This window comes from Siphateles boraxobius, unplaced genomic scaffold (assembly GCF_051911475.1).
Source record: "Siphateles boraxobius isolate OS27281-9 unplaced genomic scaffold, OSU_SipBor_1 63, whole genome shotgun sequence".
NCBI classification, from domain to species: Eukaryota; Metazoa; Chordata; class Actinopteri; order Cypriniformes; family Leuciscidae; genus Siphateles; species Siphateles boraxobius.
Window position 1 is genome coordinate 3,306,332 of NW_027509190.1, and position 25,249 is coordinate 3,331,580.

General features: G+C 37.1%; 2 long non-coding RNA genes and 7 other non-coding genes across 9 annotated transcripts; 1 reads left to right on the forward strand and 8 right to left on the reverse strand.

The window, feature by feature from the left end:
- Positions 1-60: 60 nt before the first annotated feature.
- Positions 61-134, reverse strand: trnat-ugu (transfer RNA threonine (anticodon UGU)). The gene has a single exon. It is a non-coding gene; the product is annotated as a tRNA-Thr (tRNA).
- A 649-nt stretch (positions 135-783) lies between these two features.
- On the reverse strand, positions 784-857 carry trnat-agu (transfer RNA threonine (anticodon AGU)). Its single transcript has one exon. It is a non-coding gene; the product is annotated as a tRNA-Thr (tRNA).
- A 1,076-nt stretch (positions 858-1,933) lies between these two features.
- trnar-ucu (transfer RNA arginine (anticodon UCU)) lies at positions 1,934-2,022 on the reverse strand. The gene is given in 2 exon segments: positions 1,934-1,969; positions 1,986-2,022. It is a non-coding gene; the product is annotated as a tRNA-Arg (tRNA).
- Positions 2,023-2,161: 139 nt separating this feature from the next.
- Positions 2,162-2,235, reverse strand: trnat-agu (transfer RNA threonine (anticodon AGU)). The gene has a single exon. It is a non-coding gene; the product is annotated as a tRNA-Thr (tRNA).
- An 830-nt stretch (positions 2,236-3,065) lies between these two features.
- On the reverse strand, positions 3,066-3,139 carry trnat-cgu (transfer RNA threonine (anticodon CGU)). Its single transcript has one exon. It is a non-coding gene; the product is annotated as a tRNA-Thr (tRNA).
- Positions 3,140-4,474: 1,335 nt separating this feature from the next.
- trnar-ucu (transfer RNA arginine (anticodon UCU)) lies at positions 4,475-4,563 on the reverse strand. The gene is given in 2 exon segments: positions 4,475-4,510; positions 4,527-4,563. It is a non-coding gene; the product is annotated as a tRNA-Arg (tRNA).
- A 139-nt stretch (positions 4,564-4,702) lies between these two features.
- trnat-ugu (transfer RNA threonine (anticodon UGU)) lies at positions 4,703-4,776 on the reverse strand. Its single transcript has one exon. It is a non-coding gene; the product is annotated as a tRNA-Thr (tRNA).
- Positions 4,777-5,718: 942 nt separating this feature from the next.
- LOC143719421 (uncharacterized) lies at positions 5,719-6,538 on the forward strand. Its single transcript, XR_013196512.1, has 3 exons — positions 5,719-5,822; positions 6,030-6,145; positions 6,241-6,538. It is a non-coding gene; the product is annotated as an uncharacterized LOC143719421 (long non-coding RNA).
- Positions 6,539-11,832: 5,294 nt separating this feature from the next.
- On the reverse strand, positions 11,833-12,792 carry LOC143719422 (uncharacterized). Its single transcript, XR_013196513.1, has 3 exons — positions 12,688-12,792; positions 12,250-12,333; positions 11,833-12,001 (listed from the first exon to the last, which is right to left on the reverse strand). It is a non-coding gene; the product is annotated as an uncharacterized LOC143719422 (long non-coding RNA).
- Between the last annotated feature and the right edge of the window lie 12,457 nt (positions 12,793-25,249).

Consider the following 25,249-nt stretch of genomic DNA (forward strand, 5'->3'; position numbering starts at 1 on the left):
AGCATGCAAAGATTTACATATGTAAAAGATTAAGTGAGTGGTGCCCACATCATGTGGCATAGGCACTGCTGGGATTTGAACCCAGGATCTCCTGTTTACAAGACAGGCGCTTTGACCAACTAAGCCACAGCGCCACTTGCTGAACTCTCTACAATGTGTTGGCATAAAAAGTCTAAAAGAGGTAGCAGGTCAGGAAAATAGCTGATTACATCATGAAAGAGGTTAGGGGATTATTTCCAAAACCCGAGGGGCATGCAGGGCTCTGTTGAAGAAAGAGGGAATATCTGAAACTCTCAATACTTGTGTCTGAAATGTTTTTGGAACCTCCAGTTACAATACATCTAAATTCTGTCTCAGCTGGGCGAAATGGAAAGCAATCTCTGCTATGCTTTCAGCTGATCTGAAAGACAAAATCCAGAAAGATTGTCATGAATTATATATTCATATTTGTAAAGACTGTTTTGAATACATCCAGAGGCTGGATCTCAACAATAGGAAGTAGCAGATTCTGGCCTAAGCCAGTGGTTTTCAAACCATTCTCGAAACCTCCCAGACGCTATACATTTTCGTTATCTTCCTAAAAGAGTCTAAAAGAGGTAGCATGTCAGGAGAATAGCTGATTACATCATGAATAGGTCCCTTTGAAGTTACAGGATTATTTCCAAAACCTGAAAGGTGTGCAGGCTTCTGTTGAGGGACAAGGGAATATCTCAAGCCATTTATTTCTGGATCGAAACTCTCAGTACTCGTGTCTCAAATGTTTCGGGAACCTCCAGTTGGCATAGGCACTGCTGGGATTCGAATCCATGATCTCCTGTTTACTAGACAGGCGCTTTGACCAACTAAGCAACAGCGCCAGTTACTGTCGCTGGTTTGATGCTTTTGTATACAAAGTCTAAAAGAGGTAGCATGTCAGGAGAATAGCTGATTACATCATGAATAGGTCCCTTTGAAGTTACAGGATTATTTCCAAAACCTGAAAGGTGTGCAGGCTTCTGTTGAGGGATAAGGGTGTTGTGAACTTTTTCTTTGTAGAAAAGTTAGAAGCTCAGACCAGGAGACGGTGGAAGTTTTCCAAGCAGAAGTTCTTTATTGCTTGTCGGTAGCTGCAGTCATTCCAACATCGTCTAAATTAAAGTAACTTTACATGGTATATTATAGGCATTTTAAGAGGAGGGACTTCTGGAGGTGGAGATAAATTCAAACAAAGCATGCAAATGTAGTACGAACACACCCTACTCTGAGGGCATTACCAATCCAATGGAATCAGCATAACTATTCAAATGCTGATAGTGGCCAGGAACTCTGGTTCCAAGAGCCATCTCAGAGCCATTAAAGAAAGTCTCAGTGATCAGACTCATTTAACTTACAATGGAGAAAACAGGATTTGCCAGATTCTCTTGCTGGAAACTGTTTCACAGCTGATATCATTTACCATCCTAACCTGAAATGCTAACTTCAACAAACAGAACTTTCTCAGTTTATATATGATAGTATTAGAAGTTAGATTAAACCTTTTAATAAACTTGTATTCCTTCAAGGGACAAGGGAATATCTCAAGCCATTTATTTCTGGATCGAAACTCTCAGTACTCGTGTCTCAAATGTTTCGGGAACCTCTAGTTACGATACATCTAAATGCTGTTTCAGCTTGGAGAAATGGAAAGCGTGTTTTTTTTTCTTCTTTTTTTTCTAGGTAGGTGGCCAACAATAGGTTGTTGCAGATTTTGGCCTAGGCCAGTGGATTTCAACCTATTCTTATTTAAATAGGTGACTTAAGTTAATTAGTAGAGTACTCTGTGATCTGAGTTGGGTGTGTCCAATAAGGGAAATAAGCAGAACGTGAAGGGTATGCTTCTGAAGTAGTTTGTGGATTCAAGTTTTAAGCATATGCTTGTCCAACACAAAGACATCTGAGCAAAAGAGGGTATGCACGACTCTGGTGGGACTCGAACCCACAACCTTTGAATATCTCCATTCACAATCTAGAAGTCCAATGCGCTATCCATTGCGCCACAGAGCCACAAAAGACAAGCTTTAAGACGCTATTGCATACACATCACTTCTTAGATTTCCACATTTTGTGCAGATGCACACTGTTCAGCATGCAAAGATTTACATATGTAAAAGATTAAGTGAGCGGTGCCCACATCCACTGGCATAGTCACTGCTGGGATTCGAACCCAGGATCTCCTGTTTACTAGACAGGCGCTTTGACCAACTAAGCCACAGCACCACTTGCTGAACCTTCTACAATGTGTTGCTATAAAAAGTCTAAAAGAGGTAGCAGGTCAGGAAAATAGCTGATTACATCATGAAAGAGGTTAGGGGATTATTTCCAAAACCCGAGGGGCATTCAGGGCTCTGTTGAAGAAAGAGGGAATATCTGAAACTCTCAATACGTGTTTCTGAAATGTTTTTGGAACCTCCAGTTACAATACATCTAAACTCTGTCTCAGCTAGGAGAAATGGAAAGCAATCTATGCTATGCTTTCAGCTGATCTGAAAGACAAAATCCAGAAAGCTTTTCATGAATTATATATTCATATTTGTAAAGACTGTTTTGAATACATCCAGAGGCTGGATCTCAACAATAGGAAGTAGCAGATTCTGGCCTAAGCCAGTGGTTTTCAAAACATTCTCGAAACCTCCCAGACGCTATACATTTTCGTTATTTACCTTATTTCAAAAGGGTTAATTGAGCTACTTAGTAGAGTACTCTATGATCTGACGTGGGTGTGTCCAATAAGGGAGATGAGCAGAATGTGAAGGGTAGGCTTCTGAAGTAGTTTGTGGACCCCAGTTTTAAACATATGTCTGACTCACAGAGACATCAGAGCAAAAGAGGCCACTGACTATTCTGGTGGGACTCACAACCAGGGAATTTCTCCATTCGCATCCTAGAAGTCCAAAGTTCTATCCATTGTACCATAAAATGACACACTTCAGGGAAGTGTTGCATGCGCAGCACTTCTTAGTTTTTCCAGTTTTGTGCAGGTAAACACAGTTCGTCATGCAAAGACTTTCATATGTGAAAAGGTTAAGCACTCCCATATCCTGTGCCAAAGGCAATGCTGGGATTTGGACCCAGGATCTCCTGTTTACGAGACAGGCGCTTTGACCAGCTAAGCCACAGCGCCAGATACTGTGAAATTTGTTGGTAAAACAAGTCTAAAAGAGGTACCACATCAGGAAAACAGCTGATCACGTCATGAACGAGGTCCCTTAGAGGTAAGAGGATTGTTTCCCAAAACACGAGGGCCTTTCACGCCTCAAGGGAATGTCTGAACTCATTTAATTTTGGCTCTACACTCTCGATAGTCATGCCTAAAATGTTTCCTGAGCCTTCTTCTGATATGAAAGGGCAAAATCCAGAAAGATATCCATGTATTATTCTTCATATATGTAAAGACTTTGTTTGTACAAATATCCATAGGCTTGACCATATCAATCGGTAGTAGCAGATTTCAGGCCTAAGCCAGGAACTTGCAAACCATTCTTGAAGCGCATCTGCACCACATATATATATTTGTTTTATTATCTCTCTCATTTAATACAGGTGAATCAAATAATTGATTGATAAGTAACGTACTGGACGATCTGACTTGGGTGTGCTCAATAAGGAAAAGAAGAAAAATGTGCTGCGTAGGCTTCTGAAAAAGTTGGAAAACCCCAGCTTTAAGCAAATGTCAGTCTGGTAAAGACGTCTGTGCAAATGGACACCATTCGTGACTCTGGTGGGACCCAAAAAACGGGACACTTTTTAAAACCTTCATTTGCAACCGAAAAGACCAGATTGTCTTTCCTGCCAAGACTTTCACATCAGAGATGATTGAATGACTACTCTTAGAAGCCACAGATAAGACACTGCTGGGATTCGAACCCAGGATCTCCTGTTTACTAGACAGGCGCTTTAACCAACTAAGCCACACAAAAGTTACTGTCACTGGTTCGATGCTTTTGTATACAAAGTCTAAAAGAGGTAGCATGTCAGGAGAATAGCTGATTACATCATGAATAGGTCCCTTTGAAGTTACAGGATTATTTCCAAAACCTGAAAGGTGTGCAGGCTTCTGTTGAGGGACAAGGGAATATCTCAAGCCATTTATTTCTGGATCGAAACTCTCAGTACTCGTGTCTCAAATGTTTCGGGAACCTCCAGTTACGATACATCTAAATGCTGTTTCAGCTTGGAGAAATGGAAAGCGTGTTTTTTTTTTTCTTCTTTTTTTTCTAGGTAGGTGGCCAACAATAGGTTGATGCAGATTTTGGCCTAGACCAGTGGATTTCAACCTATTCTTATTTAAATAGGTGACTTAAGTTAATTAGTAGAGTACTCTGTGATCTGAGTTGGGTGTGTCCAAAGAGGGAAATAAGCAGAACGTGAAGGGTATGCTTCTGAAGTAGTTTATGGATTCAAGTTTTAAGCATATGCTTGTCCAACACAAAGACATCTGAGCAAAAGAGGGTATGCACGACTCTGGTGGGACTCGAACCCACAACCTTTGAATATCTCCATTCACAATCTAGAAGTCCAATGCGCTATCCATTGTGCCACAGAGCCACAAAAGACAAACTTTAAGACGCTATTGCATGCACATCACTTCTTAGATTTCCACATTTTGTGCAGATGCACACTGTTCAGCATGCAAAGATTTACATATGTAAAAGATTAAGTGAGCAGTGCCCACATCCTGTGGCATAGGCACTGCTGGGATTCGAACCCAGGATCTCCTGTTTACAAGACAGGCACTTTGACAAACTAAGCCACAGCGCCACTTGCTGAACCTTCTACAATGTGTTGGCATAAAAAGTCTAAAAGAGGTAGCAGGTCAGGAAAATAGCTGATTACATCATGAAAGAGGTTAGGGGATTATTTCCAAAACCCGAGGGGCATTCAGGGCTCTGTTGAAGAAAGAGGGAATATCTGAAACTCTCAATACTTGTGTCTGAAATGTTTTTGGAACCTCCAGTTACAATACATCTAAATTCTGTCTCAGCTGGGAGAAATGGAAAGCAATCTCTGCTATGCTTTCAGCTGATCTGAAAGACAAAATCCAGAAAGATTTTCATGAATTATATATTCATATTTGTAAAGTACGGTGGCCGAGAAGGGTCACAACACATACAAACCCCACAACAACTACATATTCAGAAAACACATAAAAATTCAGAAAACACATGCAAACAACGCCACAACAACTACATATTCAGAAAACACATACAAATTCAGAAAACACATACAAATTCAGAAAACACATGCAAATTCAGAAAACAACTTTGTCGATTTCACATTCGCTGCAAATATTCGCAGCACGAGCAAATAGGGAAACAAACTGCAAACTGCAAAAACACAACGGAAATGTTTCCGGGGGGGCCATAATCAGTGACGGACCCGCATCCATCCGGTTGTCTTAGCGCTATTTTTTGAATGTGTGCTGTGCTTTTCTTGTCTCAAGAGGTAAGTGTTTCTCTTTCATTATGACAGACTTGTCGATGTGCTCTGATACCGAAGTGGTTTTGTGTGTTTTTAACATATTAAGTTATTGTCCCCATAACGTATTAGTCTGCCAACGTTGTTAGCTGGAAACTAAGTTAGCTGGCTAGCTCGTGTCTGGCCATTAAATAGATGCATTACTGGCGTTTGTACAATGTTGTCCTGATATCTGAACTATTTATTTAATTTTTAGTTTGAAATGTTCTGTCCGTATTGTGCCGAGCAACTGGGGGACGCTCCCAAGTTTTGCCCGTCGTGTGGTCTGAACGTGGGGTTCCTTACGGTGTGTCCATCCACGTCATCAAGCCTAGGCCGTGGGCCTACAGGTAATATCCCCTTACTGTGCTCCCATTTTAACGTTACTGTGCTGCATTGAATTGTCCCATGGTTTTAGCTGTCAGAAAGGTGGCAATTTATCAACCAATCACAAAGCATAGCTATAATGAATCAGTGTGTGTGTGTGTGTGTGTGTGTGTGTGTGTGTGTGTGTGTGTGTGTGTGTGTGTGTGTGTGTGTGTGTGTGTGTGTGTTAGTGAATGAGACAAGTATCCAAGGAAGAGCAGGTCAATTCATGAGGTTCAGGGAAGTTAAAGAGGCTGAGAGGAGGACCTTTTCAAAGGCTAAAAAGAAACCAAACATTATGGTCAAGGTAAACTAATATGGAGGTTTAGGTCACAATGTGACTATTACACAGTACACACAGTCTTAAACATGTTTGTTTTTCTTCTTTTCTTATTTCTGTAGATTTCAATTGGCATAATGACCAGAACAAAATATGGGTTAAAACCTATAAGAGGGAAAACTTTGCCATTAAATGTTGAACCCCTGTGGTCATCAAAACAAATTTTGCCAGCTGCTATAAAAAAACAGCGAGATTTTAATCAAGACATGATGTACGATGGAGAATATGTCCTGGTATATCCTGATGGCTCTCAGGTACAAAATATACCAGGCACAGACAAACCCTTTGTCCTTGAACATTATAAAGAGGCCATTGGAAAGTCTTACCAGAGGATCGTACTGTACAACTGCCCCCTTCAGGATTCGAGTAAGTATTGAAGTACATGTATGTAAAATAATAATAATAATAATTGATAATGGTTGGTAATTAAGTGAGTTCTTAATTTAATTTGAGCTGGTTGTAAAATTGCCATATATTTTGCATATACCTAGCCTAATAATGATGCATCATTTTCTCTTTCCAAAGTCATGGAGATGACTCCTCTTCAGAATCCGATGATGAGGCATTTGCTAGCCTTCCACTGAAAATGTAAGTTTCTCCCGCTAATTTGAGACCTGTGCTTGTGGTTTTTGATTATCCACGTATTTCACAGCATTCATTTATTTTTTCTTTCAATTGCGAGAAGGAATAGATCGAGCATGTTGTGCTCTTTAAATCATATTAACAAATATCTATATTATGATTTAAATTAAATTATTCAAATTATTTGTTTGTTTTAGTTTACCAAAACAATGTCCACCAACAGTGTCCAGGCCATCTGATGGGCAAGTATGTATTATTCTGTAATGTTATTAAGTTTATGTTAATGATGTAATTATTGTTAATTTGTTTGGTGTTATCTCTACTTTCATAAACAGGCCAATGGAGCAGGACCAGGACCCAAAAACACCACATCATGTGACTTCTACAAGTAAGTCACAATGGATTCAAATTGTTCGGTCATTGCACTAATACTTTTGGCTCTGGGTTTAGCATGAAATATTGACTGCTGAATGTAATGCATTACAGTACCAAGTATAACACTTTTTACTGTAATTTCACAACCATCTTGTTTTAGTATTTCATTGTTTAATCCACAGCACATATACCAAGATCTATGCACCAGTTGTCATTGACAGCAGTTGCTCTGATGTTGAGGACGTAGACAATTTTCAGGAGGAAGACAGGTACTTTGATAGAAATAATGCTGTCAACCTTTGTTGTTGTTTTTTTTGTTTGTTTCCTCAGATATATTACATAGTTCAAGCTACATTTGGCATTTTACCTGGTTTCTGTTGCAATACAATTATTAAAGCAAATATTCAAATTGTATATATTTTTTTACTTACCCCTAAACCGAAACAAAATCTGGCAGAAATTATTGAAAGCTTGCAATGTGTGCTTCATGCTTATGCCCATCACATTTCATCACACACATACTCACTGTAATGGGACCATAAAAGATTTATATTTTAACTATCCAAATAAAAGGCAGTGTTAATGTTTCTCTTTCTTGTGTTGCAGAGACGCAGATATTGGACTGACGGCTGCAGACGTTCTGTCAAATCTGTCATACAACATTAACACAAAAAGCTGTAGCAGGTTAAATATAAACCGTGCTAATGTCTGGGATGGTGCTCTGAGGGGATTCAAACGTTCCTCATTTGACCCCACCTGTAGCCTTTTGGTCAAATTCACTGATGACATCGGGCAAACAGAGGAGGCTGTGGACACAGGAGGGCCTACACGGGAATTTCTGACACTCTTGATGGACGCCATTAAAACCAGTCGATTTTTTGAAGGCAAAGAAGATGGCAAATACCTGTCATTTGATAGCAAAGGTAATTCACTTTTTGTCACATTTTGACAGTATTATAAATCAATTTGAACTAACCGTGGAACATTGCCATTGTTAGCTGCAGAAGGTGATGAGTATTTCCATGTTGGAAGAATGGTTGCCGTCTCCATTGTACATGGTGGTCCAGGGCCTCGATGCTTTTCCCCAAGCTTCTACCAGTACCTGGTTGGTAAAGTTAAGACCATTGAGGCACCAATTGAGGATATACCTGATACTGAAGTCAGGAATGTTCTCCTTGAGGTAATTGTAATTATGTGTTTCTAAGAATATTCAAGATTTTTTTTTATATATATTTTGATGAACAATCAACAATTTGGACACCCCAGTAGCTTGAAAAACCAGTGTGATATTGGAATAAAACCAGTGACTTCCATGCTTTGTCACTAATATGTAGTCTAAATTCCAACCAATACTCACTTAAAAAAGTTGGGTTAAAATCAACCCAACAGCTAATCCAATGGTGGGTTGATATAGCACCGACCTATTGTTGGGTTATTTTAACCCAATAACTTAGGTAACTAGTTTTACCCAATAAATTGGGTTTCAAAAAACGAATCTGTTGGGTTATTTGGCCAAAATGCTTTAATCAAACTATTATTAATATTAATTATAATTACTATTATTTCCATGAAAATAACTCACTCACTCACAACTTAAGTATATTAACAATGCTTTATTTACATCCAATTAGACATTGCATTCAAAAGTTATTGTTGCAAGTGTTTCAATAAATAAAATAAAAAAAAGTAATGCAATTATAAACTGCCTCATAAGGCAACGTGTTGAAGGGAACACCTCCAGGCACAGAATATTAATGTTAAAATTAATTAATTTAGAGTTATGTTTTAAGTTCTAAGAAACATGGATCACAACAACACAAATAAACAGTTGTAAACATTACAAGTTGTAAACATTTTCATTAAGTTATTGTTTGCAATTGCTTTCATTTACTTCCTTAAAATAAGAAATTCTTTCAATAAATAAATAAATAAATAAATAGAAGTAATGCAATTATAAACTGCCTCATAAGGCGACAGTGTGTTGAGGGAACAGCTCCTGCCACAGAATGCTAAAATTAATTTAATTACAATTATGTTTTAAGTTCTAAGAAACATGGAATACAAATACACAAACAAAACAAACCAAAGCTTGTCCAGCTTATCCAATTATAAACTGCCTAAGTAGGCGACAATGAGTTGATGGAACTCCTCCTGGCACAGAATATGATGTTTTATTAACAAAGTTCGGGAGAAGCACGTTCAGATAATTAACACGGGTGGAGAGCACTCAGCAATCATGATTAAAACGTGTATATATAGACTCAGCACTCTCACCTCATTTCTCTGACAGTTTAGCAGCGTCCCTCCACCACCCCTTCTCCACTCTTCTAGTCCTAAACCACTTTACATACAGGGGGGAGTACTCTGGGTTCGGGCCGAATTCCGAGCTCGGAGCCCTCCCCCCGTACAGCACGCCAAATACGCATTATACTTTATTCCCTTTAATTGTATGTAAGTGTGAACTCGTGAAATATTGTGTGTTGTAGCAACTGCCAAACAGCTGCCGCAGGCGTTGGATACTCAATGTCTAAAACATAAAATAATTTAAAGCATGTATCCACAGCTTGTAAAAGGCTGTCTTGCTCTAGTGCCGCTCCTCCCACAATGACGAAGGCTTGTGAGCAGTTGAATTTGTCCCCAAGCTGCAGGACATGAGGGAATTGCCTCCGTTGCTCCTCCTCCTCCAAATACTTGATGATGTTTGTTCCAACCTTTAAATAGAAATTTTAAATGGTAAATATGCACAAATGGATCAAATATTACCCCAAATGTGTTGTCATAAATGATGTACCTACAGGCTGTAAATCAACAAATGCTTGTTTTGCCTCATGGTAAGAGGGCCGAGCCATCTTGCAGCCTGTTTTGTGTGGCAATGGAGGAAGGATAGCTGGCAGGGTTTTTAAAGCAACATCTCCAAGAGTGTCTTTACATAAAACAGAAAGAACAATGGATTAATCTTTAAACAAGTGCATTATATCATAGACAAAATATTATAACTTGACATGAAAGTACAGAGCTGTTGTGCAGGATTTTCTCACCAGAAGAAATGTTATTGGGTACACAAAATAACCCAACATTTTTTAGAGTGTACAGACAGTGTTTTTATTTTACTCTAGATTAAGAATGCTAGGACACTGGAAGAACTCGTGGAACTCGCAGATAAGCACTCCAGCATGCTTCAGACAGCAGGATGCTATAATGCCTGAGGACACTGGAGGATAAGGAAAAAGTTGTGGATGGTTACATCCAGTGGTACTTCACCTACCGCAACAATGTTTCCTTCCAGAGGTAGGTCACTCTGACTACTTTGTAAGAATTCAAACGAGAATTTGAATGAAACTCAAATGAGTGTCTAACAAATGTGAGTCCTACTGGCAATAGCATTAAGAACTTACCATGATCTGCCTCTTCCCCTCACCCACAACCCAACCCGGTAATAGGTTCAAGGATGGCCTGGCTACCCTCAACTTTTTCAACGCTCTGGAACAGCATCCCTCCATTTTCCTGCCCTACATGTGTTACAGTGCGGAAGACCTGACAGCCGAGAGTGTAGAGTCACTGTTCCGTCCAGAAATGAGCCCAACTGGTACCTCAAATCGCCATGAGGAGGAGAGAGTGCTTAGCTACTGGCTGGACTACTTAATCGCTGTAAAAGGTATAATTTTCTGTATGTTGTTTGAAGTGAAGTTCACAAATGGATGATAAATCTCAATGTGTTTCTTTACTCCCAACCCCCACAGAGGAAGGGTCAGGGATGTCCTTGCAGGACATTCTGATGTTCGCCACAGGCCTGAAAGAAATCCCAGCAGCAAAATTAATACCACAGCCTCAACTCACATTCCAGAAAACACTCAAGGTTTCCTGAGGCTAATGTCTGCGCGAACACATTAAAACTCCCGATCTTACCCTCATATGAAATCTTTGAGGAAGCCATGAATTATGGAATCAAGAACGCTCCAGGATTTGGGCTCCATTGAGGTGTCAATCAGAAATTAATTATCAGTGGCAAATTTGCATTATTGTTGTTACTGTTTGCATTGCACTTTGCACTGTTACATTGTTTACAGAAATCCATTTTTTTTTTATAAGAAAAGGTGCAAGTTTCTCTATTTGGAAACTTTTCATGGCAGATTTACATTGCTGTTACTGTTCGCACTTTACTATTTGTATGGTTACATGGTTTACAGAAGTCCAATGATTTTTTGTATAAGAAAAGGTGCAAGTTTCTCTATTTGGAAACTTTCCGTGACAGATTTACATTGCTGTTACTGTTCGCACTTTACTGTTTGTCAGTATTTTAACAGTTAAAAGAAATAAAATAATTTTTATAAGAAAATGTAAGTTTGTCTATTCTGAAACATTTTGCAAGAGCCATCAGAATGAAGTTTATTTGTTGTTGCATAAATTGGTCATGAAATGTTACCGATCTAGCATGAAAGTCACCATTAGCTTCAGCATACCGTATTTATCAACACTGTTAACACCAAAAGCATACATTGTGATGGTGGAAAAAGTAAGGGAAGTCATTGCAATCGATTAATATCTTTGCTTTTAATTTAACCTTTAATTTAAGGTGTCCATATCAGTACACCACACTGGAGGCAATGCTGTCTGAAAGAAAATAAACTGCCTACACGTCTGTTAGTTCTCTCTCTCAAAGACCAGCCATTTCTAACAAGTCTAATGTAGTTGTCAACAGCAGCTGGCCAGTTGATGGGTGGAGCGAGCTGGCTCTGTCTCTCCAAGTTGGCAAAATATGCTTGGAGGTTAGCATCTCCACACAAACTGTTTGTGGGTGGCAGAAGGTCTTTGAACTCCTGTAACACTTGGGGATCCACTGGGAATCCACAATCCCTTCCACCAAACCTAAGGCCGCACAGAAAGCACAACAGTGAACTCATTTTGAATAGTGTTTAAATCTCAAAGGGAAACCAACCAAACATTTATTGAAAATGACAATACAGGTGTTACATACAAACCTGTGAGGCAGGTTGTAAATGGTATCAGGTTTCCCAGATGGACAGAGAGACTGCCGGACGGGTCTGATGGTATGGTTATTCCAAAGCTCTCGGTGTTCATCAAGCTCTTTCTGAAAGATGCCCAGGAACACATACCGTACAAGGCACTTGTGTTCATGGGTGCCATTGAAGTAGTGTCTCTCTCTCAGGTCACTGAATAAATCCATCCAGAACTGTGTCCTAATAATGGAGTACAGTGATTTTAGTTCTGTATAAATGTTTCTAATACAAATACTTAAATTATGTGACAGTCTTGGAAAACAACATTCTGCACTGCATTCACCAGTGCAGAATGGACTGTCAACACTTATTACAATTTGAAACAGTCAACCATGCACACTAATCCTTTTACTTATCATAACTATTGCACAATCAGCAGTACACAGCCTGATCCATGTATGACGCTCATATAAATAAGCCTACATTTTCAAAGTCAGCATTGTATGGTTCCAACCCAGCATAATATTACGAAAAGATTACAGAAATATGAAACAGTATTGAAAAATATGTGAGTAACAGTATTGTTAAACGTACCTCTGTTTCCTGAAAAAGGACCACCAACTTTCAATCCTTTGATTGGCAGTTGAAGTGCCATACACATGTGGCTGAGAGAACCTGCAAAGTCATCGGTGTGGTCCTCTCTTAAAGAACAGTGGATGGCAGCCATGTCTCCATTTTCTGTCCCACAGTCTGTCCTAAGACGAGCCGGAAGGCCACAGCTCGAAACACACTGCAGGTAATGGTGAGCTATGTAAGGAACTCAGGTTTTGGAAATATTAATAATCAATAATATCTTGTTATTATTAATTATAAATATTTGGGTCAGTTAATTGGATTAACTTGATGTGGCTGAATTAATATTACAATCAATTAATCAGTTCTTCCAACGAACTATTTTGATTATTAATTTATTCTAATAAAGGGTATCTTTCCATGGCCACCGAAGAATAATTATTTCTTCGCCTGTACAGTACTTTGAGCCAGTAGCAAAAACCGTGATCGTAAAGTGACTTGTATTGCAAACAAAACAGAACCAAATACATATTATGTACAAGTTTTATTAACTAAATATAGATATTTATATGAATATAAATAAACTAAACAACATACACACATGAATACATAAATAGGTTAGTGATAGGATGAAATTGGAAACCGGAAGAGGGTCTATGAGAAGAACCATCAGAATTTCATTTTCACATTTCATTGAATTGAATACTTGCATTTGTAATGGGAACAATTCTTGAAGTTGTTGAAAATTGGAGTCGTTGATGGTTCCGGCAGTGTCAAGTGGAAGTTGGTTGAGCGTTCTCTTTCTCCAGGAACGCATGACTGGTTTGGTGAAGGCCTGGGACTCGGCGTGTTGAGGCCACGCCGAGCACCCAGGAGAAGTGAGGAAGTCGGAAGGATGGGTGATTGGAGTCGTTGTTGGTTGGAGTCTTTGTTGGTTGGAGTCTTTGTTCCAAAACTCCTGAGATTGTCCTTGGTTCTTTGTGAGAGAGTCTTCTCTCTTTTCCATGAGGCCGGATCTGGTTGGAATCGAGGCCTGCTGGGCCCTGGGGCCCCCGTGGAGGGGGAGGGGGCTCCCCAGTCTCACCAGAAAAGTGTTGCGGCTGGATGAAAAAACTAAGAGAGGGCGGTCACTGTTGCCTGCCTCTGATATACCCTGAGAAAAGAACCAACCCCTAAGGTTTGAACTGACCTATGAGTAAGGTGACATGTCCGAGAGGGGAAGCGGCTCTTAGTTGATTTATGGTCTTTGTCCCCAGCATGCTTAGACTGTTCATTCAAGCTCAAATAGACATAACAAATTCACATTGCATTCTAAGAGAAGGTGATGTACATCAAAGTGTGTGTCATTAAATGAGGATTAATTTGCTAGGAAGCATGATACAGGTGAGGTTATATTGACCGTTGGGTGGTTGTTCAACCACATACACCCCAATCAAACATACCATGTTGTTATACCTAATAGTACACGAGACAGTAAATCATCACAGTTTCTGTGAGGCATGTTCCTTCATAGATCAGAGTAACACCGCAAAGTTTATTTAATTAAAGATGGACTCTCTCTCTTAAGCATGTGGCGCATGTGGCCACATTCCTTTGAGGTCGTAAAGTCTGTTATCAGTCTTAAAGTGTTCTGTAACCGGACACCCGGCTGACAAAGTAACTTCATTTGTGAGGTTAGTTTTGGGGGAGAGTTTCATAGACCTTTATATTCATTAAATATAGTGAATATGAATAATTAGTGTGTGTCTGATTGGTCCAGACCCTACAGGTATTAGATTATTTTTTGGATTCACTGGCTTCTGTGAAGCGTTGAGCTAATATGACGCTGTTCCTGGAAATGGGAAGGCTCTTTGTAGCGAGCTGTAGTCGCGCTGATCGGGGGCGACAACCTGTCTCTGCAACTCCTTGTTAGTATATTGGAAAGTATTGTTGTGGTTTTCAATCTTTCTGAAAAATAACTTCGCAGAGATCTTTGATGCCAGAAATAATTAGACTTTATTTTCGAACGCCGTCCCGTTCCATAGAACGGCGCTCTAACGCTCTCTGGCCCTCTGGCCTTCCAGTGCGCGCCCGAGTACATTTTTGTTCAGAGTTATATACATACTTCTTCTTCCAAAGAAGGTAACACACCCTATAGATAGTTTTGGGTAAAGGTCTTTTACCATGTGACTTCTCAGAATAGAATTTTCTGCAGCAAACAACATTCCATTCAAGGTCTTTCACATACACAGAGAAAATCCAAAGTCACAGACAGAAGAAATAATTGTGTCCAAATATATAGCAAAATTACTTGTTTTCTAAATAATAAAATCTTTTACATTCCCTCCTCTGAGGCTTATTAAGCCTCACATTCACTATCTTTTTTCCAGAGTGTAGTTTCAAAATCCAGCTCCCTCAGTTATACTACCTAGTGACCCAACTGAGTCACTCATTCTCCTTTCCAATTACTGGATTAAGCCACCACACTCCGGAGGAGCACTCGAGCCAAACATCTTCTTCCATACATTTTATTTCTTTTAGTTGTTCTTTCTTTTTTGTTTAATGGAAAAAGTAAAAGAATCGAGGTCTCCTAGTCAGACAAACTGAAACATTGTTATAAGTGTGTGTATACCTTTGTTCTTGCATTGCATGTTATTGTCACAGTTATGTAGAGTATATCAAACATAAAAGTCTCTTATACTATTGAAAGTTTTCTTGCGGTGTAGATATCCTCTAGGGTCTGGCTCATCAATCATCTTCTTCGTCCTCAATTCCTCATTTAATGGGATCAACATCCAGGGTTTGTAAATATCAATTTGGTTGCCCTCTCAAATTAGTTTTCATTATCTTTTTTCCGCATTTTCATTCGTTTAACCGTGGTTTTCCAACTAATGATCTTAATATACAAAGTACACAACAGAATAATAACCCAATTTTAATATTGCATCTCCAAAAACATCTCTAATTGAGAAAATCATAATTTTCCAGATTTTACATTAAGTTTTCTTTAACTTCTGCTCTTAAGGTTTTCTAACATGATCGTAATCGCTAAATTTTCCTCCCTGCGCAATATTATTTAGTAAAAGTGCAACACTGATCACCAAACATAAGTCAGTTTACTTTTTTCACATAATTGTTTTTCTCCTAATGCAGACAAAGCATTATAATAAATATCTGCTTATTATAGTAGTCTAATTGATTTATTATGCATTTTTGTTCTACTTGATCCATATGACAATTAATTCAAAATATGGCTGGGTAAACATAACTTTTATCACTTCTTATGAGAGAATATCATTTCTTAAATTCGAAGAATCCATCTTTTAGTCAGTCAATTTTAGTGAACAGAACACTTTACACCTATCTAATAAATTGCAATACATTTCACTTACTGTCTATTTTATTACCAAATTTAAACAATAAATTCCATTTTGACCTTTTTAATCTCGCGTGTTGCTTCTCATTCTCATTGTAGCTCCTCAGTTCAAGACTAAACTGAATACATTTTCTTCGTTTTTACTAATTTCTAAATAAACTATCATGAATAAACTAATTATGTCTCATGTAATCACTCTAACTAAGAAAGCTTCAGAGCAATGTTACATTTATCTCATAATAGTCATTCAATAAACTCATTAGACAATTAGAAAAATAACTCTAGCAAATAACGTTTTGCACTATCTTACATATTCCTTATATGTACATTTCTTTTTCTTTATATCTAACAATTCAAAAGTTTTTCTATCAACCTTTTAAACCATTAGCATTATAACTTAATCATTATTAAAACTTCCTTGTGTTCGTATGCAACTTATTTTTAATCTTCAATACTTCTGTTTAGTTGACATATAATCTGACCTTATTTCTGATAGTTTTCCAATCTAAGGATTACTTCTGTTAGAAAAATAATATTTCTGTTCCTGCCCTCCTCTGTTGATTTCATTGCTTTTACCCATCTATATCATGTCCACATGGTATACTGACATATGGCCTATTTTTGTCGCTGTTCTTTTCTTAACTTTGCTTTTTGCCACAAATTTCACAAAACTTTGCAAAAATGCCTTTTAATTTAAAATGCCTATAATTTTATATTCATTTTAATTTTTAATTCCTTTCCTTACTCCCCCCTTTGCGCACTGGTTTAAAACCATTGCGCATCTGGACTGAGAATATTCAAAAGTATTCATTGGTTCAACAATCTGTCCTTCATGTGAATGCCAAATATCTATTTTTGACCCCCCTCTGGTGCCATTTAGATTGTTCACAAGGGCTTGTTAGTTATTGGATTTCAATAACTTCCTCTAAGTCTATAAACTTTCTATCGAGCACTACTTGTAATATAATTTTAACTAATCAATTGCATATTGAATCAAATTGTATTCTTAACTTAAATCTAATATTTGTTAATACCCAATGTTAATACTTGCTTTAATTTAAACTGTAGCCTTAAATAATTTTAAGTATACCCTTGTATTGACAAGTTACATCTGAGTACCCTTTAAGATTTATTTTAAAGTTATTTTTAGTTCAAATTTTTTCCTTCATGAATTGTCTTAATTCCCATTATACTATATCAATTGTTAATATTATTTTAGTTTCTTTTCTTAATTAGTCATTATCATTGTTTTCTATGTTGCGTAATATATTTTTCTCCGCAATAATTTTTTGTTTTGATGGGGTTATTATTAAGTTGCTACTGAATCTATTCAAGGGCTGAACATCCAATCATAGGAAAGTTGGTTGATGTTGACTATTGTTTGAGCTTGTACTCATCTCTGTTGATTCTCTTTTCTTTGCACAGTTCCTCTCATTACTGTGTTTCTGGTCAAGTTTGTCTTTTCTTCCATTCATGATTTGATCATTCTGTTAACCTTGTCATCAATCATTACATCTTTCACCAGGGTGTCTCCAGTGAGTCGTTCGTTGCAATGGACTATTTTCTCTCATTGTCAGCATGTCCTTGATCCCTCACTTCAGTTGTGGGGGGTTGCTGAAGTCATTTGGTGTATTTTAAGTTGAGAGGCATGGACTCAAATGTCACACTGTTGATCACTTCTTCTGAAATTACAAAGCACAGTTACTGGTTCTTTTTGTTAGACTTGTCCCAGAATCCTTCCTGGAATTGAGCTGCTGCTATCTGTAAATGAAAGCTTAATTATTTTTGTTAGTGAAAACAACATGTGATTTCAATCATCTGCTCATCTGTCCCATTGTACTTCATGATGTTACCTGTAGAAAGGTCATGTGGGCTGAGTGGTGTCCTTTCTGCTTTCATTAACAGCAGGACTTTAATCCATATATTCCTATTTGTTTTTCATAAATTTGACTTTTCATCATTATTTGCAACTTTTTGCATTTTCCTCACAATAAATTTCCAATGTACTCTTAAAATTAGTCAATTCAACTCAGTTATCTCTTTGTCTTGAGTTCCACTATCAACCCACTATTTATTAGGCATCTTGGACAATACTCAACCCACTTTGACAAAAGTTACAAGACAATATTTCATACTCTTGACAAAGATCAGCTCCATCATGATATGCTGAAAAGAAAGGCAGACGTGTTATGCTGCAAAGGAAGTCAGATATGTTATGCGCTGCGCAAATGTGGCACTGTTTTTATATTTTTTATTTTTCTCTTTTCATTCTTTGTTTTTTCATGTTGTTACTTCAGTTCCTGACCAGGAAATTTAACCAAATCCATCCATGGTCATTATTTTATTGGGCAGAATTTGCCCTGTGGGCCCACATGTTAAATTTTAAATACAGCTGTATTGGCAAAATAATTGATTTGCCTTAGTGTCTCTTCAGACATCATCTCTCACTCATTCACACTCAGTGTCTCTCACACACACACACTGGCCAGCATACATTCTTGCAGGTTGTGCTCTAAATGTGGCATCCTATAATTTTAGCCAAGGGTTGATCAGGTCAACACAACTATGTCAAACACTACTGAGAAGTGTCAATGATCATAAGGTTTAGTTTAACACCGTTGTTATAATCCTTTTTTCTTTCTTTTTACAAAATCTAATAGACTAATTATTTTAGAATAATAAGCCTGCCAATTGTAATTTTTCAAATACATTTTGTCATTTGTTTTTCTGATTTTTCCTATTCTTTTTTGTTTTTTTGCTCATGAGCTGCTTTAAGAAATAAATTGGAGATCTCTGCATAATCTTGGATCCATGGCCAACAACATTTCCATCTGATTATCCCAGTTTTGACAGCATTTTTTGCGATTTCATAATTTTGGACTTTTGGAGTAATTTTTTCTCCAATCTATATCTCTAAAAACTTAGCAAAACAAAATGGAGTGACCAGTATCATTGTTTTGCAAACAATAATAATAATTCTTTGACATTTTGCGTCTATCTTTTTCTTTGCTACAGAATAATTTTTCTCATGCTTTTAGCCCTATAGTTGTTTCATATAATCCTCACTATACCAAATCCAGCCTCAGTTTGAACTATTTGGTGAGTTGAGCACCCACTTCTCTCTTTCAGTGTATTCTCTTTCTTTTTTATATGGCTGGACTTGAACCTACTGGAAAAGCAAAGAGGGTTAGTTTAGCAGAGAATATAAAGAATTGCTTATGAGACCAGTGAATAATCAGAATGAATAAAGTTAATCTAATAATTAACTAAATTTGAAGCAGTCTCTAGAGTGATCATTGAAGTTGCCAGACCTGTGTTGCCCGTAAGGGAAGGGTTTCGGTCAGTTCTTCTGTTTTTTGATTATCAGTCTGTTAAAGCTTCATGGCTGTCGCTCTGCATGTGTCATCAGCCTAGCTGTCACTCAAGGCTTGGTGTAAACAGGAATATTGGCTCTGTTTTTTTCTCTGCCCCTTCTCAGTTTGGGCTTTGATAGATTTTGCCACAGCTTTGCATCTCAGGATTTTCCTCTTGTCCTCAGGAAAAAGTCTCCAGTGAAATAGTGAAAGTTTCACCTTTTCCAGCATTAAACAGTCTTTCTCCATGCTAAGTTTTCCAGAGAGTGGTCATCTTCAGAAGGGGAGCTGAACGCCCCTCACCCTCTCTTCTTCTTCTCTCTGCAGTCGTGTCTTTGACCTTTCACCTCTTCCATTCGACACTGAAGCCATCTGAAACTTGAACACTCAGAGAGCTGCATAGATCAAATTAGTCTTTATAAATATTTGTTCCTGAGCTATTAGCTCTTTATCTAAATTCCACTTTTAACCATCTTTTTCCTAGTTCTTTTATACTATATAATAATCACTGGTTGACAACAGCAGTTCTCCCATTCTGTTTTTAGTAAAGCAGTTCTTCGTTGCAGCTAAGCAAGCTATTTCTTCATTGCAATATCAGCAATAATCTAACTTTGATTTTCTGAGTATAATACAATTAAATAATTTTCCCTATCATAAAATCAGCCTTCAATCTTTCTCCTATATTTGCATGCTGTGCTCAAAATAATCTCACATGGTGAATCAACTTTTCCTCACCCATTTCCAACAATTCACATTTACTACAATTCTAAGATTGCTGTAAATTATTTATGACTGTTGAAACTTGGTCACCCAATCTTGTTCACTTTTAGCACACTGCACAAGTTATTTTTTCTTAGCACAACCTTAATTATCTACAATAGAATCATTTTTCTCTCACTTTGTCTTCAGGGATAATGAGATACAAATTTTAGACGTCTTCAGATATAAGATATAATATATTAAGCACGTGCATTTTTATTTATTTATCCATTAATATATATATCAGTCCATTTATTAATATATATTTTATACTTTAACTTATTTATACTACAATAATCTTGAAACAATTGTTTTCTTTTACTATTTCCTTTACTTTTAATACTCATTTATACATTACTTGTCTCTCAAGCACATTCACACATTCCTTGTCACCTATTTTTAACCACAGTCACAGTCAAGCAGACACACAGGACAGGATCCTACATACACACACAGAGCTAAATTCTACTCACAGTGTTTCTCACTGTTTTTACAAACAATACTTCACTGAATAACTTTAAACTATCACAGACCTCTGCGATTCACTTCCTCCGACACAACAGAGTCATATACTACATAGCTTTTCCGTACAGTCCCTTGTTAACCTATAACAAGGCGGTAACCAAAAGCTAAACTTATCTGTGCAATATTCGCCATCCTTCCAGGCCCTCTTGGCGAAATCCACATAAATCTTACCCAGTCCCTTGTTAACCTATAACAAGGCGGTAACAATAAACCAAACTTAATCTGTGCATATGCAATTAACTTATTATCCTCAAGGCCCTCTTAATAAGTAACACAGAGTTCTGGTAACCTTTACCAGTACACTTAACTTCATCTGTGTACATGCTATCCCATTATCCGTCAAGGCCCTCTTAATAGGAAACACAGAAACCTGATACCCTTTATCAGTATACTTAAATCTATAAAAAACTGATAACCTCTATCAGTACACTTGTCATCCTCAAGGCCCTCTTGACAAGAAAAAACAATAACTGTTATCCTTTAACAGTAAACATAAATTCTTACGTACATACGACAAAACCTTTAGCGGCACATCAGCATCCTACCAATATTCATACAATCTGCATCAGATTATATAAATACTGGCAAACACTAACGGGAGCTCCGCCGCGCTATTACACATTACTTGATATCGTCAACAACAATAGACAATTATTTCTAGAATCAAAGATCCTCTTTTCAATTTTTTAGTTCTTTAAACTTGGAGAAGCATTTTAAAGGGTCTTACCACTCTGGCTCACTGGTGACAACACATACTTTTTCAAAAGCAAAAATTGCTCACCTCAAAGTACAGTGGCCACTGTTGTCTGTGTCGGTCACCAGAGTCGCCTTTCGTGGTTCCTTCTGCCTCAAAACCCAAGTCCCTGTTCGGGCGCCAAATGTTGTGGTTTTCAATCTTTCTGAAAAATAACTTCGCAGAGATCTTTGATGCCAGAAATAATTAGACTTTATTTTCGAACGCCGTCCCGTTCCATAGAACGGCGCTCTAACGCTCTCTGGCCCTCTGGCCTTCCAGTGCGCGCCCGAGTACATTTTTGTTCAGAGTTATATACATACTTCTTCTTCCAAAGAAGGTAACACACCCTATAGATAGTTTTGGGTAAAGGTCTTTTACCATGTGACTTCTCAGAATAGAATTTTCTGCAGCAAACAACATTCCATTCAAGGTCTTTCACATACACAGAGGAAATCCAAAGTCACAGACAGAAGAAATAATTGTGTCCAAATATATAGCAAAATTACTTGTTTTCTAAATAATAAAATCTTCTACAGTATCTCCGCCTGTCAAGCGTAAGGCCGGGGTTCGATTCCCCGACGGGGAGATCCAGTCCTTTACTGCTGCCAAAAGACCAGTACAAAAGTTTTGCTGCAGCAAACGAGTTACAGGAGGAGCTGGCCAGGGTCCCCGGACAACTGTTTTAACGACAGCTTGAGCAAAATGCAATGCGTTGGCAGGTAATCGAACCCAGGTCAACTGCTTGGAAGGCAGCTATGCTCACCACTATACCACCAATGCAAGACCGTTGGATGTAGGCTGGAAGCCCTGTTGTGCGGTCAGCAAAGAAATTTTGCAATACATTAGCAGCTGGCAGGTGCAGATGAACTGAAACTCTCTTTGTTTGGACCTGGCACTTAAAAAAAATTGCATGAACTTATTGACTTGACCTACCAGGCTCCATATTAAAAAACAAGGTCTCTAATTTAATAATGTAACACGTTTTATACAGACACTTCATATTTGACACATGACGCCGTTCCTGGAAGTCGCTCTGATCGGGTACATCTACCGGTCTCTACAACTCCTCGTTAGTATAGTCGAGGTATAGTATAGTAGTATAGTATAGTATTTTTAGAAGATGGCTCCTTCCCATAATCTGCCCTGCAAGCAGTGTGACAGTCTTTAAATTCCACAAACAACAGTATAGAGGTCATTCGGCATGGCAGTCTACCTACAGCTCCTTGGTACGATGGCCTTCATCAGTCTCAAAAGTAAGGGTTTAGTAGCGAATTGCAGCATTTATATTTAAAATGCCTCCACTTGTTTCCGCCGGATTTAGAACTGAGAACCTTTCGCGTGTAAAGCGAACATGATAACCACTACACTACGGAAACTTGATTTGTATGTCAGTCCCACCTCTTCTAGGGTACGCTTGTTCAAAAGCAAATTAAACTATAGACTGCCCAGTGTTTTTAACATGGCAAAAGCTGCTAATTTTGTTGGCAGACAAACATTTTTCATTACTGTACAGGAAACCTCAATGGTCATTTGTTTTATTTTTGTCCTTTTCTAAAGAGATTGAACCACAAACATCCCTGCAAGTGTACTGACCTGATCAACAGAAAATCGCATATGAAATTTTTACAAAAAACACCCACAGTTTCCGCCCAGTTTCGAACTTTCGCGTGTGATGGCCTTCAACTGTCTCAAAAGTAAGGGTTTGTAGCAAATTGCAGCATTTATATTTAAAATGCCTCCACTTGTTTCCGGCCAGTTTTGAACTGAGGACCTTTCGCGGCGGGAGTCGAAAATGGTTAAGCTTAACTTCCCTTAACTTTTCCCATTCATTCTCTATGGTAGTGCTTAACACTACGGATGCAATATACCTTTGGCCACACGTAGACTTCCTGGCGCTGTTTCGCTTTTCCGTGGCGGGTAGTTTAAAAAGCATAGTGTCATCTGTCAGTCATTCGCAGTGGAGGAGGGGAGACCCGTTTTACGAACGGAGAGATATTTTTTTACCGACTTGTCAGCAAACTTGTTTTGTTTTGTTGCTGTCTAAACTACCTGCAGACAGATTTTCCCTCAGGTGACCGCATATACATTATTATTCAAATATTTTATAATTTAAATTGCATGTATATTGTCATGTAATCGTATTGTTATCGTGTTGAATGGATTGTGACGATAAGAAACAGTAAACTCCTCGTTGTGAATACAGCCTTTATTTTATAAGAGTATCTTTGTTTGTAAAGGTGAATGTTTCATCATAATCTCTCACTATGCTTAAAATATATGTTAACAGTGCAGTAAGATGTAATGTGCAGTAGTATGGAGGACCAAACCTGCAATTAAAAATGAATGAATGAATAAATAAATGAATAAATAGATAGATAAATAAATGTGATAATAGGAAAATAAATAAAGGAATAAACGACTTGATAAAATAAATATGATTCATTTTAATCAAATGTATTTTTGTATATTTTTCCCCTAATTTATATTTTTTTGCTTTTATATTTTAATGTATTTGTATTATTTTTAATTGTATTTATTTATTATTTTATTTATTTGTTTGTTCCATTTATTCTTATATTTATTTATGCATTCATTTATTTGTATATTTATTTATTCCAATATGTATTTATTTTCAGATTTATTTATTTTAATCTTTATTTATTTTTATTTTTATTTCTTTAGTTTTATATCTATTCTTACATTTTTTTGATGTGCATGATAATTAGATTGGTTGGTTTTGCTTACCAAATATAAATATTAATTAGCAAATAAATAAAAGCAGAAAATAAATTAAGGGAAATAATACAAAAATTAGTTTGATAAAGAATAAATCATATTTATTTTATCAAGTCGTTTATTCCTTTATTTATTTTCCTATTATCAAATTTACCTTTTTATTTGTTTACATGTTTATTTATTAATTTAATTTCTGCGGGTTTGGTCCTCCTATAATGTAATTATCAGACACACACATATATTACATTTAAATTACAAACAAATATATATATGTGTACAATTTAATGGTATAATTTAACATTTTTATAGGCAAGGCAAGGCAAGTTTATTTATATAGCACATTTCATACACAATGGTAATTCAAAGTGCTTTACATAGAAGAAATTAAAATAATCAAAAGAAATCAGAATAATTAAAACAGTTTAGAATAAAAGATAAAATACAGAAATCAGAATAATTAAAACATAAAATAAAATACAGTGCAAACAGTCGGACGAACAGTGGCACAGTGCTCATTCAGTAAATGCACAGTTAAACAGATGTGTTTTGAGTCTGGATTTGAATGTGACTACTGTAGGAGCACATCTGATCTCTTCTGGAAGCTGGTTCCAGCTGCGGCTGGCATAGTAGCTAAAAGTAGCTATAATGTAATTAATAATGCTACTATAATGTAGTAGCTATAATGTAATTAATATCAGACACACACATATATTACATTTAAATTACAAACAAATATATATATGTGTACAATTTAATGGTATAATTTAACATGTTTAATTAGTTAACTTGTTAACTTTTTATATATACATATAAACATTTTTAAAGCAATTTAAATAATGAATATTAAATAATGCAAATTTAATAAACAGTACGTGCTCTAAGGCTGCATTTATTCAGTTAAGAAACAGTAATATTATGGAATATTATAGCATTGTAAAATAACTCTTTTATATATACCACTGATGCTTTAGTATTAACTGTCTTATTTCATTTTGTTACTGTAAGTATTTAAATGCTTATGCTGAGACACTAATGAATACATTCTGATTTCAGAACAGCATCATGAAGAAAACAGTGTTCTTCCCAGGGAAAGTCAAAGTGTCTTTCAGGAAAGGCCCG